Source organism: Schistocerca gregaria, chromosome 1 (assembly GCF_023897955.1).
Source record: "Schistocerca gregaria isolate iqSchGreg1 chromosome 1, iqSchGreg1.2, whole genome shotgun sequence".
Lineage (NCBI taxonomy): Eukaryota > Metazoa > Arthropoda > Insecta > Orthoptera > Acrididae > Schistocerca > Schistocerca gregaria.
The window spans coordinates 885,400,497-885,419,987 of record NC_064920.1 but is presented as its reverse complement, the minus strand read 5'-3'; the positions used below and the strand labels follow the sequence as shown (position 1 = coordinate 885,419,987).

General features: G+C 42.1%; 1 non-coding gene across 1 annotated transcript; it reads right to left on the bottom strand.

The window, feature by feature from the left end:
• Positions 1-16,321: 16,321 nt before the first annotated feature.
• On the bottom strand, positions 16,322-16,403 carry Trnal-aag (transfer RNA leucine (anticodon AAG)). Its single transcript has one exon. It is a non-coding gene; the product is annotated as a tRNA-Leu (tRNA).
• Between the last annotated feature and the right edge of the window lie 3,088 nt (positions 16,404-19,491).

The window sequence follows — 19,491 nt, the reverse complement described above, 5'->3', positions numbered from 1 at the left end:
AAAGGGAAGCAGTGGTTGGGAAGGGAGTAAGACAGGGTTGTAGTCTCTCCCCGATGTTATTCAATCTGTATATTGAGCAAGCAGTGAAGTAAACAAAAGAAAAATTAGGAGTAGGTATTAAAATCCATGGAGAAGAAATAAAAACTTTGAGGTTCACCGATGACATCGTAATTCTGTCAGAGACAGCAAAGGACTTGGAAGAGCAGTTGAACGGAATGGATAGTGTCTTGAAAGGAGGATATAAGATGAACATCAACAAAAGCAAAACGAGGATAATGGAATGTAGTCGAATTAAGTCGGATGATGCTGAGGAAATTATATTAGGAAATGAGACACTTAAAGTAGTAAAGGAATTTTGCTATTTGGGGAGCAAAATAACTGATGATGGTCGAAGTAGAGAGGATATAAAATGTAGACTGGCAATGGCAAGGAAAGCGTTTCTGAAGAAGAGAAATTTGTTAACATCGAGTATAGATTTAAGTGTCAGGAAGTCTTTTCTGAAAGTATTTGTATGGATTGTAGTCATGTATGGAAGTGAAACATGGACGATAAATAGTTTGGACAAGAAGAGAATAGAAGCTTTCGAAATGTGGTGCTACAGAAGACTGCTGAAGATTAGATGGGGTAGATCACATAACTAATGAGGAAGTATTGAATAGGATTGGGGAGAAGAGACGTTTGTGGCACAACTTGACCAGAAGAAGGGATCGGTTGGTAGGACATGTTCTGAGGCATCAAGGGATCACCAATTTAGTATTGGAGGGCAGCGTAGAGGGTAAAAATCATAGACGGAGACCAAGAGATGACTACACTAGGCAGATTCAGAAGGATGTGGGTTGCAGTGGGTTCTGGGAGATGAAGAAGCTTGCACAGGACAGAGTAGCATGGAGAGCTGCATCAAACCAGTCTCAGGACTGAAGACCACAACAACAACAACATTGTTACCTAATGTAGTTAACACATGCAACAGTCTTTTCTAGTTTCATTTTAAGCTTTTTATAGTTCACAAAGAAATTACAGACACTTTCTGCGAGCGGACATTGCTCTAAAGCAATAGGGAAAGTTGAAAACTTATATTGGGCCGGAACTTTCCTAATTGCTTTAAAGCAAAGCCCGCTCGCAGCAGGAGTTTGTAATTCCTTTGTGTCTTAATTCAAAGTGGCTGTTGGGTCAAAATGACGACTTTTCTTTCGTGTATGTCCAAAAGAAGAGACATCACACGTACACCTAGTGTAACTGTTTCTAATTGGATCTGATATGCTGTTTACTGTAAGTGTAGGTGTACTGTGTTTCATAAAACTTAACAACTAGCAGCTGAGTTCTACGGAGTCTTGCAAAACCGTAGGGCTTCTTTAGGAAATAGAAATCCTAAACTGCCGTTATTGGCGTGGTGACTCGATTTTTACCGAGACTGGACAGAACCGGTAACTAATAAATATTTAGTTTAGATTTAACTAGAGAATCGGAAAAGAATTATATGTACTTTACATTTGGGGCACAGGCCTACTATTAGAATTTGATATTGTATTTTATTTTCTTGCTATTGTATTATTATTATTATTTCATTAAGCTGGAAAATCCGAAAACTCTCTAAATATATTACACTGTTATTAAACTCCCTAATATACTGGGCTTCGTACAAGGCTGGGACTCTAACTCGAAACTTTAGCGATCATGGGCACTTTCTAACCAACTGAGTTACCTATGTATGACTCATAGCTTTCCCTCACTGATTAAATTTTACCATCTACTTCCGAAACTTCTGGGTTCGAGTCTGCCAGCAACTTTCACACAAGCGTACACCCTGCTGTGGAGTGAAAATTCGATCCTGATATTTCTGCGCGTTTATACAACATTTTTTAGTCAACTGAGAAACAAGTCTTTTAGATTGAAAGCCCCGATAAATGTTACAAATAAGACAATTGTCCTCGGTGTAGGCTCTTATTTCTCTAATTTTGCGATTGTAGCTACTTTGCTAGAACACAATACTTTTCTTTACTCGTACTCGAAAGCAGCCTTTTTTTAAATTTAGGAATGCAGTTCTCGGCGATGATCAACACCTGTCTTTCAGCGTCTCTATTTGAAATTCGTTAAAAGTTGCTATGTTCTGTCCGCGATGACTAAATGACTGTTTGACGAATGACCCTGTTATTCTTGTCTGTACCATACTTCAATTTCATTTCGTAGGAGACCTTGTCCGACAAAACAACACTCAAGAATTGGTCGAACGCGGTGTTCTTAATAACCGTTTTTCAGTTTCAAGTACACTTCCTGGTGATCCTTCGAAACTATCACAGTTTGTCGTCCGTCTACCCAACGGCTAAACTTGTGAGGTCGTTCACTCCTGAGTCATCCTGGAAGGACTGACCCAGATACGTGACGGTTGCGACCGACCCCTGTGATCGATCGCCGACGGTGTAAATAAGTGACAGTGGGTCTTTGTCATCTATTTAAGGACATTAAATTACAGTTATTTGCGCCGCCTGCCATCTTTACACCTACCACTCGTCATTTTGTCTCCCTATCGCATTTCATAACAGCATCTTCGTGACTGAACCTAAGGGCTGAACGCGATCCAGAAACAATAATACGATTTCACAAGAGTACATCCTCCATACATGACTGAAGATAGAAACTCGAAGTGAAGTTTAACTTACCCATAGGATTAAAAGTTTTATTTTGAAAAGAACTATCCTGTCTTACAAGAGCAAGGGAAGATTGCGATCAATGGGCCACCTAAAGAAAATATTTAATAAAATCCTCATACATTGTAATAAGTATTTTATTTTCAGTATGACTTGAGCGTTACGTTTTACATTTTAAAATAGTAGACACGGAAGTCATCAATATTCACCCTTGATGGAATATTTCGACAATAAAATCATATGTCATAGGCCCATTCAGGGAGACTGTTTCCTTTGCTCTTCCGTGAATGGGCTATAGTGTAAAAGGTGTTAAGTACTACACGTATCTAAATAAGTGCCAATAAAACATTTTTTTATTTTTAGGTCATTTTTGTGGAATCTGAAACCTAATAACTAGTATTCGACACCAAGGAGACTAAAAGTAGAAATGCCGCTCTCCAAGTTAAAAAAAAAGGAAGAAACGAAAAAAAAAAGAAAGCAATTGACTTCTCAGCAAACTAGTGGTTGGTTGATTTCGTGGAGGTGACCAAAAGCGAGGTCGAACCGTCGTCCTTCCTAACACGAGTCCAGTGTGCTAACCAATGCGCGTCATCGCTCGGTCAAGAAGTAATGCGAGTAATTGTGAAACGGTGTCTGTAGTGCGGTTCCAGGCTGTCGTGGATGCCGGTGTTCGTCACACTGAGCAACGTTTGTAACCTGGAGAATAAACATGGTATGCAATTAACAAATATTACCTTCCCCTGTGGAAATTAAAATTTGTTTCTCTAGCAGGTTTATTCGTTGTTTCTCTTACACATTCCTTAACAATATTCCTAGTATCACTCGTTTTTCGTGGGGGCCCTCTCAAGTAGCGGAAGTTTAATTACAACTGCCCTGTTAATGGGAGTTCGACTCTTTAAAGAATGAGGGGTTTACTGGTTGTGGAGGTTCCACAGCGCGATGGTGCTCCAGCTTGTTGAAAAATGAAATTTTCAGTATGTTCTGGCGATTGTGTTAAATGACAAATCACCAACACATCAAGGTACGTGATTCACATAAACTTCTTTCGCCAGAAAAGACAGGATCGTCAGTCTTTCTTGGGAAACGATGCTAAACGCTTTGGTGAGGCTCTCGTGGGAGAGTATGGCACGTGCTGCAGCTTTTCCCGTATTCTTAAGTTGTGTCAAGTAACTACCCGTTTAAATGGAACGTAGCCTCAACAGTGAATATTGAACATGACAGAAAATAGTTATCTTCGAACTATAGACACTTAATCAGCTCACAAAACTCTACCCGTTGTTGCTTATCAGCCGGCCGCTCTGGTCGAGTGGTTCTAGGCGCTTCAGTCCGGAACCGCGCTGCTGCTACGGCTTCAGGTTCGCATCTTGCCTCGGGCATGGATGAGTGTGATGTCCTTAGGTTAGTTAGGTTGAAGTAGTTCTAAGTGTAGAGGACTGATGACCTCAGATGTTAAGTCCCATAATGCTTAGAGCCATTTGAACCATTTTGTTGTTTACCACAATGATTTACAACTTGCAGATATTGAATCCTGTATGCTTTAGAATACAAACGTCACCGCATGATATGTCTGACATATCCTATGTGAAATGACTTACTCTCGGTTGGAACGTCGAGTAGATTCCTGCGGAGATGTCTGCAAAGCTCTACTGAATGCTATCTTCATCCTGGACGAGAACGCAGAAGCGACCTGTGGACTTCCCGTTACATAAACATTGCCTTCAAACTGCTGATGCCATCATAGAATACTTTAAGCTTTAGGAGATGTACAGACGCAATCTCGACGAAGATCGTGCTTTACAGTTGTAACCGGAATGCACTTTTTGAAACGGAGACCGTCTAACGTCTTTTGTATATGTGTTATCGCTAACTTGACAATGACTAATCAGCGAGTGAGAGAGCGAGAGGGCTAGTTGCTCCAGTGAGACCTACACCGGTAACCACACTAACCAGCGACCTACGAGGGGTGTACAATAAGTAATGCAACACTTTTATTCTCCTCCATTTTAGGTTGAAAATATGCAGAATTTGTTGTGGGACATTTGCAACATTCCCGCTTCAACTCTTATAGTTTCATGAAGTTCCGACAAATGGCGGTGCTATACCTATCGTTCTAAAATGGCTTCTACAACGAAGGTACGTACCAAACAGAGAGCTTTCGTTGAGTTTCTTTTGGCAGAAAAACAGAGAATTACACATATTCGTTAGCGCAGAATGGCTACGGAGTCCTGGCAGTGAAAAAAAATAATAAAAAACCGATGAGCTATGGGAGAGGAGGCTGTCATCGCAACAAGATCGCGCAAACCTGTTCCGCAGCACACAGCTGAGACTCCTGCCTGTTGGAACGTGCGTACAGTCTCATTCAAGCTGATCGACTCATCACAGCCAAACACGTCTCTGCACGCTGGATGTCTGTGTTGGTTGTGCTGACACACTAGTCCACCCGTTGGGGTACTGCAGGGTGTGTGCCCGCTGGATTCCTCTCCGCTTAACAGAACACCATTAAGAACAACGAAGGACATGATATGCGGAATTGCTTGCGCCTTACGAGCTTGATTGAAACAATTTTTTGTTGAGCATCCTTGCGGGTGATGAAACAAGGTTGGCGCCACAACAACTCTCCTCCGAAGAAAACGTTCAAAGCCGCTCCCTCAACCGGTAAAATCATGGCGATGGTCTTCTGGGACACTGAAAGAGTTACTCTGTTTGATGTCCTCTCTCATGCTGCAACGATCAAGTTTGAAAAGTGTGTTGTGCTACCCTCAGGAAATTGAAGAAATAACTTCAGCGCGTACATCGCCACAAAAATGCTAACTCATCCTTTCCATAACGATGCAAGGCCTCCCACGAGTTTGTGAACGCGAGAAGAGTTCACAAAACTTCACTGGACTTTTCTTCCTCATCCACTCTATAGCCTGGATTTCGCACCTTCCGACTTCCACCTGTTTGGGCCAGTGAAGGATGCACTCAGCGGGAAGGAGTATATGGATGATGCTGAGGTTATTCATAAAGCAAGACGTTGACTCCGACTTCAACTGGTAAAATGGTCCCATGAGGGCATACAGGTCCTGCCATTAAGGTGGCGTATGGCCGTCACATTATGTTAAAAAAGAAAGGCTTTTGTAGTCAAAAGAGTAGGGAATAATATGGTGTTTTGGAATCGTGAATAAAACCAACATGCTTTCAGAAAAAAATGTGTTGCTTTACTTACTGAACGCCCCTCATACAACTGGTGCCAAACTAACAAACTATTTACTTTCAGTACGTTCCTGTCATGATTATTATTGAAGATGTGAAACGAGATGAATGCGTTTTAAACTCCCTGTAGATCAAAGAAAGACTGTTTGTTACATCTGACTCTGAAGCCTATGGACACGGCAGAAACAAAACAGCGGCAGAGTACGTATCAGCGGTTTGTGAGTTCGCCAATGTGAAGATTCCTGCACAGTGTTTCCAGCGGAGACAATGGGCTGGAGTGCCGTCTGTCGAGGCGACAGCAAGTGAGGCGAGCATTGAGGTCACACGCTACGCTGCCACGGGCAGCCCTTGTTCGCGGGCGCTCGTGTGGAAGAGCAGCTTAACAAAGGCCCGGCCGCTCTGACACCCACGTCTGTTTACGGCTCTCTCCCACCCCACTCCCCCCCTCCCCCTTCCACCCTTCACCATCCCACAGTTGTCTGCTTGCTACTCTACGCGTACAGATGTTCCAGAGTTTCCATACGAGTTTCTACTCGAGTATCGTCCGAAAAACTTTGGTGACAGTATTCATTCTCGATGTACTTGTTATGTCAAGTGCAAACTGAAACATAGTTTTTTGCGCCTAAATCTATACTCTGCAAACAATGGTAAGGATTGCAGCTGCGGGTACTGCTTATTATACCGTTCCAACGAATGCCTGCCCCTCAGGTTTAAAATTAACAGCAGTTATACTATCGAGATTGAAATTTTCACTCTACACTGGAGTGTGCGCTGATATGAAACTTCCTGACAGATTAAAACTGTGTGTCCGACCGAAACTAGAATTCGGGGCCATTGTTTAAGGCGAGCAAGTGCTCTACCAACCGACCGACCCAAGCGTAAGTCACGACCCTTTCTCACAGCTTTACTTCCGCCATTATCTCGTCTCCTACCTTTATAACTTCACACAAGCCGCCTGTGATCCTTGCGCGATTAGCACAACTGGTAAAAAGACACCCCGGAGACATGACTTAGCTCCAGCCTATGGGATACGTATTATCAAACTGTATGCAACGCTGGGCACATCCAACCGATGTAAACGTTGTGTTCTTTACTCTGTAGGCATCACCCCCCCCCCCCCCCCCTTTGCCTTGGTCGTTTGAACATACTGTAATGGCAGGCGACATTAATTGCGTATTGCATCTGAAAGACCAGCATCCTGGCTACTCATCATGCTCAGTCCTATTTACAATGGTGGAAGACTTTTGTGTTACTGACGCATGCGAGGAGATCCACGCCGACACCACTGACCACAAACATCTTACAAACCATTCTGCAAGAATCTCTACATCTCTGACACCCTCCAGTCCAGAGTGCTTGCCGCAGAAAAATGGTCACTCACCTTTTCCAACCAATGCCGCTCATTAGCTCCCTCCTAAGCCCATTGTAGTCAGTGTGGCATAGCCATGAGATACAAAAGCTCAACATGTCCTCCTTTGTGACCAATCTGTCGATGCCGCATCGCAGCAATGTGGACTTAACTGTGAATACCAGCTTCCAGATATCCCTCTACACTGATGTGGTGGCCCAACTGCGCAAACCCAATGATCACGAGGGAGTTGATTCAGTGGCACCTTGACATCATGGATTTTTACTACATAAAATTGCGAGAACTCGACAACCAACCTCCATCTCCAGCTCCGCACAGGAAACGACAACGCGTTAAGGCCAAGTTTCTTTCGTTTGACACACCATAAGCTACAGAGTAAAGTGGTGAGATCAAGCCTAAATGATATCAGTCTGCGGAAAACCTTGTATACTCCATACCACGTCTGACCATCGTCGTCATCTCCAACAGCTCCTCACCACCCTCCTCAATCAAGACGGTAGCCATGTCAGTACACAGACGACTATTGTCTCCACCTTTGCTGACCACTATCAACAATTTTACAACGACACAACATGGATGATACGACATCTGAAGTCGTTCACCGACACGTCAAACGTACTCTCAACGCTGCATAGGTAACATCCTTGGTGGCTGCGATTACTATGGACGAGGTGGCGCGTGCTATCGCCAAAGGCACGTCCAACACAATGCCACTACCAGCTGGCCTTCCAGTGGAACACTGCCAGTTGTTGCATGACCTGATGATCCAGCAATGGACCGATATGTTCCAGGAACAGCTAACTTCCACGAACCAACGGCCGTTGTGGTGGCGGCACACATACACACAATAGTGCCCTCTATCCTTTCACAGAAGTCGATGTTGCACGGTCGTTGTGCCAACCTACAAACTGCCGTTGGTGAATGATATGAGCTCATTGCACTTGCCACGTCCTGCGCACTCCATGTGGCACTGGTATCGATCAGCTTCAATAGTGCCTTTGATAGTTTCCGACACCAGTTCCTTCCATCTGTGGTGATACATATGACGTTCCTTCTGCAATCTGTCGACACTTTAGGACGCTTGCTTACCAGCGCCACATTAAGTATTCAAATCAACTGACGACAGGTGGGACCCATTCTAATACGACATTCAATCAGACAGTGCTGTCTCCTGTCAACTGTGCTGTTCTCCATCTCTCTCTAAACCCTTATCGGAGCTGTCCTACCGTGCCTGACGTGCCTCACCCTCTGCAGCTGTACCGTCTGTTGCAGGCATATGCGGACGACCTACTGCCCTTGGCAATAATACCTGTGGAAGTACATAACGCCATCACATGGCCAAATCGGCTATTATGAACATCGGTCGTGGCCTCGAAGATGAAGGAGCAATGTCACTGCCTGCAATGAACAAACTCCGTTACTGGGGTATCATCTTTTACCAGATATCCCACCGTACAGCAGTATAAGTCTTCTGCTCTTTGCTTGAGACGATACAAGCACACATCCAACACAATCTCCATCACATCCTGAATCCAATCCAGCGAGTGGACCATGTCAACATCTATGTTGCGCCCAAGCTGGTAACGTTGCCCAAATCCTCCCTCTTCCTATGGTCCTAGGACTTTGGGCACTTCGTATCGGAAGGAACCATCATTAATGACCGCTATGACACCCTCAACCTCCCCACTTCAGCAGAATTCAGTTTGTCCACTTTAGAGCCAGGGCATTTGCCTCTTACTTAACTACTTTGATGAGATATTAACATGGGCCTACCACCTCCCTTACGAGCAGCCTCTTTGTGATGCTTATGCCAGCCTCCCCTGTCTCCCCAGTCAATGTGGCTCACATTGCTGCAACACTTTCCCACATATCGATCTACTTTGTCGAACTCATCACCATACGTATAGTCCTTCTGACCACAAAAGCACTACGAGCCGAAGATTTTTACACGTTGTTTTCGCAATGGATCACTAGTATATGTAGAAGAATCTCCACCCAGATGTGCATTGGACGTCAGCTGGAAGAACGTCCATGTGCCCTTCTTAACAATCGATGCATGAGCGCCGGCCGCGGTGGCCGTGCGGTTCTGGCACTGCAGTCCGAAACCGCGGGGATGCTACGGTCGCAGGTTTGAATCCTGCCTCGGGAATGGATGTGTGTGATGTCCTTAGGTTAGTTAGCTTTAAGAAGTTCTAAGTTCTAGGGGACTTATGACCTAAGATGTTGAGTCCCATAGTGCTCAGAGCCATTTGAACCATTTTTTCGATGCATGAGCCTCATGGTACCGCATCATTAATGGTAAATACCCGAGAAACCAGCGACTTCACTGTATTGGACTGTCCGAATCATTTTTATGTACTCTCTGCCGCAGCGATAGTACTGTTGAGCATCGTGTCACATGTCTGTCGAAGAACGATGTAAGACAACTTGTGCAACAAATACTGGCTTGTAACCTTCCTGCCCCGCTAACGACTGTCAGCCCGCAATTCCTTTTCCTTCTGGAGAACACACGTTTTCCAGGTATCAAGCACCATCCTGTAACGTGGTTCAGGGGTATGACGACTGCATGCCTCTTCACGACGGTGTGCACTCCAAGCTAATTTTTTTGTATTATCTTTTAGGTGCTCTCACAGCACTTGAACGAAAGCCGTCCTACCGCTGTCAATTTGCTAGTTACTTACACAGTGTAATTTACAACCCACCCTTAGTTGGGGCGTACCCAACGTCCGACATGCCTGACATCTAAAGAGAACCTTTTTCGGGACGATACCCTGTATCAACGTAGTCCAGGCCAGTGAGCGGGAGACGCTCTCGAAGAAGTGCGCACCGCATCTCCCAACTTACGTTTCTTTGTTTTGATTTGTTGTGGCCCCAATGTTTTGCGGGTCTGGAGCTGTTAGGAAAGTATACTCTTACTGAACAATGCTGGGACGAAAAGGAAAATATATTCACATATTTTAATAACAATAGAATTTAGAAAACACTAATAAATACATAAATAAAAACAAAAAGCCCTGTAAATTCGTAACTTGACACAGCGGTCACCATGGACGACTGGACTTAGTGGCCAGGTCTCGGGTTACGACTCTTGTCCGTTTCGCTCCCTTTCCCCTGACAATCGTTGTGCCTCCTCTTCTAAGAGAGAGAGAGAGAGAGAGAGAGAGAGAGAGAGAGAGAGAGAGAGAAGGAATTATTACATAAATTGCCAGCGTAAAACGAACATCCCGACTGTGAGTCCCATTCTAGCACACAGTTTTAATCTGCCAGGAAGTTTAAAACACACTTTTCCTACGCATTTATTTACACAGGCCGTGAACGTCAATTGCACAGAACAAATAGGACGAATCGCACAAGATGTAACATCCCGCTTCGGTCGTGAACGGTTCTATACATCAAAACGAAGATTTAATAAATAGTAGAATGAAGAAGGTCACGTAATTTTCCGGCACATTCAATTCCCTTAACTTTTCTGTAAACCGGCTTATTGAAGCAAGAATGTTTTCTTAATTTAACGATGCTCTTTTGAAGCCAAAGTCCCACATACAAACAAAAACTGAAACAACCCAAAATTAGTGTAAGCAGAGCAATGTATGAAGCGTTCATCGAATTTGAAAGTAGTGTTCTATCCACCTATTTGCTAAGAAATTATGGTCTGACCACAGTCAGCACTGCTGGTGGTGAATGTAACCGCCTTCGAGGCCAGCTGGTATACCATAGCAAAGCTGGAGTTCGGAGGTGTCTGACGGTGTGGAAAACGCTCCGCATACAACTGACGAACAGCTCTTCCATCGCACCGAGCTTTGATGTACGAGAACATCATACCGGCGTATTCTGGAAACATGTAGTTCACCACGGTCAGCTGCATTACACCAAAAATGAAAAGTAGGTAAAGCTTGCATTCTGTGCTGTAGTGAATTATTACTACCGTAATTATTGTTCTAAATATGTTGTCAAGCTAAAAATGCTATTTGTTATTTAAGAAAGAGAACGTGCACGGAATGTTGACATTTTGTAAGTAGACTCGCTGGTCTAGTCAGGGAAAGGCTATTGCCAAAGAGTATAATAAATTGTAAATGTATTATCGCTGGACGTGCAAGCGCGCCAAAAGTTAGTTGTTCTGAGTCGCGTGAAGGCGATAGATGTCGTTGGTGGTGTGTTTTCACTGGTGTGGCTACGCAAAAGTGTGGAGATAAAAAGTTTGTTTCCGAAGTGCGGAGCAGTGAAAACTGAAATGGTTGTTTTGGTGGATGTTTAATATGGGCAGTCTATGGCATTTATTGGGCACAGTACAGTTGCAGTAAGAGTAATTCACATAACATCAAGAGTACTGTGGGCCCTTGTTACTGGCTATGGTATGGCAAGAAGAGCAATCTGTGCCCTATTTTTTGCGCTAAATGAAGCCGCTCGACAATCCAACGGCATCATAAAGTGAAGTAAGTTCGAGACTTTTTGTAACGAGAATTGTAATAGACTGACCAGCGTAGTTGAAATTTTAATTCTTAAGTAACATTGTTTTCGTGCATATTGTCACGTAAATAATTTTAAGTCGTTATCCAAGTAGTTTCCATCCTATCCGTTTTTACCAATCGAATAATCAGAAAATGAACCGAACATGAAGTGAACTTTAATTTTTTAGATTATCGAAACATTGTTTTCCAACTTTTGGACATTTACATGAAAATGAAATCTTCGGCGGTAGTATGAATAACATCAGAAATAGAATGATGCAAAAGGCAGTATTAATTCATTTGCCAAAAACACAGTGAATTTCATAATAAAAAGTTGGTAGTAAAACTTTGAGTACTCGTAAATTGGACACTGAATTTCACTGTCAAAGAACAGGTTCTACTTTACAGCTTGTGGCATAATTTATAACTTTTATTACAAAGAAATATCAGAATAACTGCTAGGTAAATGATAGTACTTACCAATGAGTAAATTCAAACAACGTTTCTGCTTGCTACAATTAAGACAGCCAGTATTACGGTGAGTAACACAATAAAAAGTTTCTGACCACAGTCATTTCACAATATTACTTTAACTGAGCTTTGAAAATTAATATAATATGTTGTATGTGTTTTCTGTTTGATTGTCTGACTACAGTGACATGTGTTGTGTGAAGTACTTGAAAGTGTGCTTTAGGTATTGTTCCTACGTCATGACGACAGTAACTATTCAGACCTACGACTGCTTAAGAGTATGAAGTTAAGTTTTAATTTAATTATTCTTGTTCCGGTGACCATAGGTTATTTTCGTTATTGACATACTTTGAAAACCTTTTTCCCAAATTTTTCCCTAACTATGGTCAGTTAAAAATTAATTTACGTAATAAAAATATATAAAAATTCAACCCAACTTTGTTTCTAATCGTCATTGCGAAGGTACTGAGCAGTGGCTATTCGATTATAACTTCATTCAGTTCTCTCGGTTTTGCATTATTCTTCAGATTAGATGCCTTTTCCCCACAGATTAGGGACTTTCGGTACACGGTCGCATAGAAAAGCCTAATTAGCCGGAGAGATTGGTGGTGGTGGTTATAAGTGGCGCCTAAATTTCGAAAGATATGAATGTGTGTTCTATTATGCGTGTACTGGAAAAACGGCACCTTTCCGAACGTGAGCTCTTCTGCTAAATTTAACCATTTTGGTCACCATCACAAATTCTCAACGTCTGTAAAGGGAATTTAGTTACATCCTGTATTGTACATTTTATGATGATAAAGAGTAGCTGAACATTCAGCTATGTTACATTGTACGTCAGGTAGTTCCATCTTGCCCTTGCACAGATTCGTCCGACGGTGTATCCATGATTAACAGTACCAGTCACAAAATACGCATGCAATCACGGTATGGACTTTTTGTGAGTGCATATAAATTTCCCAGTACCCTTTTCGTGCATCAGCTCATTATGAGAAGATTACTGTTGCATTATACGAATATATTAACATTTCCTGCTTGTAACTTTTGGAAAGCTGGACGTCCCGTAGATAGAAACAAGTGAACAGTTTCAGTGCTAGTAGATGAACATAGAATTACTACTAAAATTGCAAAATTGGTCTGTGTACAGCGTCTACTTTTCCACTGCGCAAACCCATGTGACTCAACCTCCATTCTTGGCCGAATAAATGAAAGAATCCTACACAACAAATTCCGATAGAAGTAGCCAGAGACAGTGTGGAAAGAGCCAAAGCGGCCCTGCTGAAGAGATATACAGCAGCTGAGCTGTGTGACTTCGCTTATTATATCCCTGGAATAAATCGATCACTCACACATTGGCACGTCGTGTGCGGTGTATCCAGGGTGTCAACAGTGAGTGATTTGTCAGCTTTAAATTGGTGCCGTGCAAACACGGCAATAAGTTTATGCATAGCTTTATTTGCAAGTATATTGGCAACTGATTTCCACACAACGCTGCTCACGAGATTGGCATTATCGTATTACGAGTTGCAACGTTACAGTCACAGAACTAAATACTGCTGTTAAAAATTTACTTTAAGCAATGTCCGAAGAAACAAAGCGTAGTTTTACCTAGTATGCAAGCACAACATACATTTAAATGAGAAGTTTTAAGGCTTTAAAACGAATAACCTAGCTAATTAATAACGTGCAATTCAACAGATTAGAAAGTTTGGATAGGATTTAAATTACCGAGTGAGGCGGCGTGTTTCCAGAATTCTCATAATTTTTTTGGTTAAAGCTCTCCACATTGCACAGCGCCATTCGTAATCAATTTTTTTACTCATTCGAACTAATTGAACTAACTCAAGAAGTTAAGTCCTTCTTCACACCGTCTGTTCTCTTACAGTGGCCCAAATAGATACGAGTTCCAGACTGAAGAACGACACTTACGAACGGCCCGATTAAGGGTTTTCTTAAGTGAAGAGTACTTCATTAGAATTCTACTGCAAAATCTCATTTTGGTATCTGTCTTCCTATTGGTTAGATTTATAAAAGCTTTCCGCATTAAATCGCTCTGTACACATATTCCTGCATACGTGACGACTACATCTGATTCCAGCGAGTATTCGGCAACTGTATAATCAAACGACATAAGAAACTTTCATCTATTTGTCCGCATTACAAACGTGTATTTATATTGAGGGTCAGCTCCAAATATTTGCATCATATGCTGAGCATCTCCAACCCACAATGCTCTACTAAGGAGCAGATCTTACTGTATTCAGTTACACAGTCTGCGTACAGTTTCAAGGGACGTCTGATATTGTCTGCCATAAAACAGTAAAGATCCTATCCTACTTCAGGGGATGGAGGCTAATTGCGCTTTTGATAAAGTCTCATCATTGAGAACTGACTTCATTAAAATACAAATGACGTCAAAATATGAAGTTCTGTTAACTGAATAGATACCTTTGTCTAATGTGAGACCGAAGTCTCTCAAATTAATTTTTGTTCGGATCTCCCTCCTACTCCAGACGACAGGCAATGTAATATCAGGTGGTATCATTTTCGTTCCTGGATTTTCTACTTGTATTAGGTAGCAGTTGTTTGATAGCAGAGTTGTTGCTAAGCGGGTCCTAACGAATTTGTTATCCTAGCCGAAATAACCACTTCTGTTAATGACCAGATGGGTTGTCTGGTATTATGGTGCGTAGTGCAGTAGCGCCGTTAAAAAAAAAATTATTTTGAAAAAATTTGAACGATGATATATGAAGAATATGATCGTTTTATGTGTCTACTGTAAATCTATGCGAATACTACAGAAGGAAAGGAGAAACAGAGAAAAGAGAAGATAAAGAGAAAGATATAGCACTGATGTAATACCCAAACAATGAGTCATGATGACGTCGCTACCGTGCACGGTAGAACCTCTTCAGTCTTCGTTTTAATCTGTTATATGATAGAATTTACCCACGCATCTAAACAAAACCCATTTGGGACTGGTGACTGAAATGGGGGACCAAATGGAATGCAGGCTTGGAAACAAATTATTCATTATACTGCCAAATGGACGTGCCACTCAAAGTGAATTACTGACCACGCTGCTGTTAACGGCATTCCGCATCAAAGAAGTTAATGAAATGTCAACTGCGGTCCACCTAAATCCCATTCACTGATTTGTCCGGGGGCTTGATGTTCGCCGCAGCTAATTAAATGGAAAGGCAGTGGCGCCTCCCCCAATCTGCAAAGGAAAAAGCCTCGAATATACATACCCGATCCGTTCCTTCTAGCCAGCGTTTCTATAAGGAATTAATTAAACTTCATCCTTTCCTCTCGAGACTAATATTTCTTTCTGTATAACATAAAACGTGGTCATCTGTCTGAGAAGTTTCCTGTAGGTTGTTATCAAACAGAAACGAAACGTAACTAAGCGAATATTACTGCCTTAGAACATTTGCCTTCCTTTCTTTCCCTTTAAATATTTCGATGGAGTTCCCCGACGTTCAGCGTTACATTTTGTCTATTTATCCTCTTCACCATTTTTTTGTCCACTTCTCACAACACCGCCTCAAAATATTTACAGACCAGCAACGACACGAAACGGAGCTTTCGAAACAATCAATATTAGGAATATTTAATACACAAGAATTAAATATTGTCAGTAGCATACACACCTTTTAGTATAAGAATCTTCTAATGTATTACCTGTTTCTGTTTTGGTTGCGCGAATGGTTATTCTCAACAGCAACTATCAATTTAGGTACAGAGGTAAAGGTAACTAGTTACTTCATTCATGTTTGGTTTTCGGAATTTTGGAAATTTGTGGTAAGGTCATACGGGACTAATGGTGTCCATATCACACACACTTCACTTCATGAACTAAAACAAGCTGCTTACAGTTATTTCTGCATTCCAGGTGATAACAGCAGTCACTGTTATACTTAACGTAAAATTGGGTCTGTAGTGAAAGTGATGAACGCTCTCCTGGGTGCAAATGTTGTCACATGCAGCTTTCTGACTCGCACTCCTTCAATTCTTCTTCCAAAGCGGTTACACTTACTCTTTTTGTGTAACCAGATTATACGTAAATTGCACTTACTTAGCGAATTCTTACTACCATTCATGTTCGGTGTGTCTCGGAGAATTGGTTGAGAAATACGAAATGTAGTTCATGTTACTGTCCTGCCGAATTACATGCGTGGAATTAAAATACTTGGCAGCGGTGGGATTCGAACCCACGCCTCCGAAGAGACTGGTGCCTTAAACCAGCGCCTTAGACCGCTCGGCCACGCTACCACGGTGAGCACCTTAGCTGAGCACTACTTATCCAACTAACTTCTACATGTGTTACTATTGCGTAATTTTACTTTTAGTACAAATCATTCGCCCCTACATATCTTACTTCACAAGACATCGTTTCTGCAATCCAAAAAGAGTTGAGCAATACATCTACGACCTCCTTTAGCATTGACCGACTCGTCGTTGTGTCTCACTTGTACCACACGCTGACACATCTAGTACAGCAGTCTTTTCGCGGGATGTACGTAGGAGGACGCAATATGTTACTGGCTACATTTTCTAGCAAAGTACGCTCACGGAATTGTAACAGATAACCGCTCCGTAATGCAAAACACGTCACTAGCGCGAAGTAAACGTATAGTTTACACATAAGCAGTTAGTTGACATGTTACACTCGTTTTACTGTTGTAACGGCATATCACCATTTTTTTCTGGTTTTTCTTGTGCTACTTTTACAAACTATAATTATACACTGAACAGTTGAATTCATAGTGTTTAAAATCTGGAGGAAAATATGAGTTACATTATACTTGTCGTCTGAGCTCGGGGTTTTGCCTGTCTTTCTCTATCACTTCCTTCGTTACCTTTCCTCCTCCCGGCCCTGGTCTGTTGAGATATATGCATCTTGGTAAAGACACGTAAGTGCGTATAATTATTTATTTCAAGTAATGACTTTTGTTTTATTTTTTCTTAACATTATATATTACTGCCGGGACGCAGCGAGGATTTTGTCAAAAGGGGTCGGGGGGGGGGGGGGCGAATTGTAAAAAGACTCACGTTTTTCATTCAACCTTAAAACTCAATAAATAACGATAAACAATTTAATCGACAATGATTCCGGAGGTTTCGTCAAGCGGAAATGTAATCTCGTTATTTAGGAGTGCTGAATGCTGTATACTGGCAAAACTGCTAAGCCGCACTCATGTTCCAATCTCTCTTCACCCTCCAATGTCACCGAGCGAGATGGCGCTGTGGTTCGACACTGGACTCGCATTCGGGAGGACGACGGTTAAATCCCGCGTCCGGCCATCCTGATTTAGGTTTTCCGTGATTTCCCTATATCACTCCAGGCAAATGCCGGGATGGTTCCTCTGAAAGGGCAGGGCCGACTTCCTTCCTAATCCGATGAGACCGATGACCACGCTGTCTGGTCTCCTTCCCCAAACCAACCAACCGCTCCTTCAATGTAACTTTACAGTCTCCTCCTTTCAGTCTGAATTGGAACGGGCGAGCGCTAATATTTTTAAGACACCGTATTTATTATCGAGAGGGCTTATGGAATACAGAGATCTCTGTTCGACAGAGAAGCTAGAACAAGTTTTGGTGGCAATAATGCAAAGGATCCGGGATTATTCAACCTTAAACTTTCTCAAATTTTCTCATTTATATACGTATCTCTCACTTCTTGGAAGCTAAGAAACATCATTTTCTGCATTAAAGAAAGTCCCGGCAGGAAAAAGCAAGAGTGTGAAGGGAAAAATTTAGAATATTATTCACTTATCGCATGACTTTTAGTGCTCAGAGCCTCCGAAGAGATTCTCGGCTCGTCTTCGATGCAGCTCTTTCCATTTAAGCAGAGAGAATTAGAATCGTTCAGGGAAGAAAGATATTCAGAAGGAATTGGCTGCCCCCTGGCCTATAGTAAGGGACCAATACCGGCATTTGCCAAAATTGAAAATGGAGAACCACAGAAAATCATTTTCAAGGCTGCTGGTGGGTGGATTCAAACCACATCGCCTTCCGAACCCAGGGAGTGATAGCTAAGCGACCCAACACGTAGAGCTTCACCAAGTCTGTGAAGCATGTGGAAAAACTGGTTGTTGTACAATGTCTTCAAATAAAATAAAATTATTCACTACAAAAGATGGAATTCCAACCTCGTATTTTTCTTTTAATTGTGGATATTATGTCATTTGATAGTGCATGAATGCATGCACATTTTAAGATTTAATTGTGTATGAAATTACTTGCTTCAATTGATGTGTTACAAGAGCGTAAACAGATTTTGGTCGAAAGGGTGGAGGGGGGGGGGGGGGGGCACGGGAAGGGATGCAGATCGCAGTCGGCCCGGACGAAACCAAGTAGCCCTCTGAAAAAACCTTTTAGAAACGAACGAACTATAGAATATGCTGTGTCATCCCCTACACCGTCCGCTCTCCACAAACCCTTCCCCATCGTTCCGTATCGAAACTGATTTTCATAGCTGATCACCGCCGAGGTGACCACACTAGGCGATATTTTGCCATTTGGGCTACTGATGATAGAATATTAAGCAAATTTTTTAAAGGAATGTAACCTAGGCCGTTTGGGCGACATTTTTGTTGATTAACGCGATTTTTGGGCGACACAGACAAACCTAAACGTATTTTTATGCACTTATTTTAATTTAAAGTCACTTGTCATTATAATCACTCGTCCGCTGCCTTCTGAAATACTGAAATATTACAAACCCAAAGTTCTGCCACTCTCCAAATAACGATTCCAGTGCTAATATTAAACGGCTATAGGCTATTAGAGTAGAGCGTGCTTACTTTTAACATACCGTAACGCTAGCGGATGAATCGAAATCGATTTTCACCTTCTTTCTTGTTACAAAGTTATCCATAATTAGAAACTATCACAACAACATACAGTAGCACTTACATTAAATCCATTAGGATGTAAGAGCCCAACTGATTAACACAACAACAACTGAACTCAAACAAGACCATCAAATGCTCTTGGTTAAAAAAGGGATGGGCGACAGTACCATGGATGTACAGATTGTTTAAATCTATCGACAGAGCGTATTCCTTTTTCGTGGTCTGAATGAAGATAAAAATATCTTTCAATTTCACTACTCAGCAGCTTGGTCATGTGTAATTTCATTTAGATTACAAGGTAGGGGCAGGACCACATGGACTACACCCTACCCTTTCGGCTACATCTTTGGCTGCTGACATTTTCCCAAGTGGAAAGGTGGGTGAGTTTTATTACACGAGCTCGTGTAACTGGCTTGAGCGACATTTGTTTAGCCGAGATTGCGACCATTTCGTCGAGACAACGAATTATTGTAACTGCTCAGAACTCGCACATCATTTCATTA